We start from the raw sequence: 2074 nt of genomic DNA, 5'->3' as shown, positions 1-2074 counted from the left end.
CGGGACTCCGCGGGGCTTGGGGAGGGGGGGAGCCCGGCCCTCCGCCCTTCCCCACGGCGCGCTCCGGTGAGACAAAGGCAGAGAGTTGCGGACTCGTGTCCGTTCACGCCTGCTCGCCCTGGCGGCCGCAGGCCTGGGCATCGCCGTAGGTAGGCATGGCTATACCTAAGCCTGGGCAAGAACATGTGTCATACACACAGCCCTCTGTGCGGAGGGAGGTATCCATTCTTGTCCATACATCCGTGCCTGCCCTCATATATTATGTATAAACACCAGCACGTCTCTACTCTCTCTGGCATTCACAGCAGCACTGTCCCCCCAGGCACTGATGCAGCTCACCTTCAAAGGTCATGTTTTCCCCCACTAATGTAAGTGCTGGTTAGTAGTAGGCTTGTCATTCACTCAATCATTCCTTCCTTGACAATTCATGACAAGCTGGATTTCTGAGATGGGCAACTGGTACTCCAAAAATCGCTATGCTATTAACATAAAGCCTGCTTTGTTCAGGCATTAGTCTCACTTTTGTCCTGTATATTATCCTAGCCACAATAACTCAGTCCCATGCCTCAGCTCTGGCTGAAGGGCAGCAAATGATTTAAACAAAAGTCTGGTTGCCGAGTATTGCTCCTTCTGCAATCACAGTACATGATCTTAAGCCCTCTATCCTTTCTACTAAGGTAATAAATGTACTAATTCAACCTCTGAAAAAGTGGTAACAAATACACCTGAAGTTTTATCTTGCCTGTTTGGACGATAGGAGAAAGTGAGATATGTACACCTCCTATCCCCCATAAACCTGCTTCTTTCATGCCTGCAGTGAGGTATACCTTTTCTGATAGGTATTACTAGACAAGAGGGTAGGATATAGCCCCTACAAGTACTAATAAAATCCTGTAAGAATGAAAAGCACAAATCCACAGGAGTAGCTCTCTTACCTTTGAGATATGTAATGTTTCATAATCCATTAAACAGTTTTTCTCTTCGTGCTTTTTTATATGCCAAACAAAATACTGTCGTGTATTTTCAGACATATCATAAATGGCTAATGTATTCAGTTTTGCATAGTTCATCTCTCTTCGTTTTTGTTTCCTGGCTTTAACCTCTTTTCCTGCACTTGTTTCCTCAGCTTCTAACGCTTAACAGGCATCGGCTGACCTATATGGAAAACAGGTTATAATCTAAATCATAATAAAATCTATATGTTTAGTAAATACCTCTATAAGTCTTTCAAGAAATCTCAGTCTTTCACAGAAATAAAGTAAATTGGCTTTTCACCATTGATACTGTTTGCTATTTGTTTGCCTCAGTGCCAGTTTGAACAATGAAATCCTGACATGCAATATATTTTGGATAATATGAAACTTAAGACTGTACTGGCATGGTTATAATAATGACAGGTATATTACATCACAGGGATATGTTCTGAATTCATACGTTACTTTTACTGAAGTCTCATAGTTCTGATTTTTTGATGTCTAGAGTTTTTTTCTATCTGGGTTCACTTTTCTGACATTTGTGACCTTTCTGGAGGGAGTAAGAATTCTGATGAGTCAGAGGAGGGATTTCTGTATGCACACTTAACTTTTAGTGGATAACACTATTAAATAACTGCACCCTTTTTATCTATTGAGGTACTACAACATCAGAAATTCCAGTGGGAATTGAAGGGATCTCTGAATTTTTGCTGATACTTTATGCATTCAATACAGTATTATTTTAATAGGATACAAAAATTCATTAAGGCTATGCTGGCAGACACATACCTGTGATTTGAGACTGAAAATCCTGTGATGAGTGGGCTAAACTACAGACAGGCTGTCCAGCACATACCCTCTGCTGGCCTACAAGAGATTGCAAAGCCCTTCTCAGTCAACACAGAACTAGTACTCCAGTGACCATAGAGCTCCCTCTTGTGGAACGAGGAGCCAGTCGGCTTAGTCTTAAAAGCTCCTGAGACGTCACTTTATGAACTGTTTCTTCAGCATGATCCCGCACGAGAGAATCAGAGGTTTTGTAAGGGGAAAAAAAAAAGAAAAAGAAAAAAAAAAAAAAGAAAAAAAAAAAAAAAGGAAAA

The sequence above is a fragment of the Haliaeetus leucocephalus genome, unplaced genomic scaffold (genome assembly GCF_000737465.1).
Source record: "Haliaeetus leucocephalus isolate CR32 unplaced genomic scaffold, Haliaeetus_leucocephalus-4.0 Scaffold13, whole genome shotgun sequence".
NCBI lineage: Eukaryota > Metazoa > Chordata > Aves > Accipitriformes > Accipitridae > Haliaeetus > Haliaeetus leucocephalus.
The sequence above is the reverse complement of the archived record's forward strand: the minus strand, read 5'-3'. Positions refer to the sequence as shown.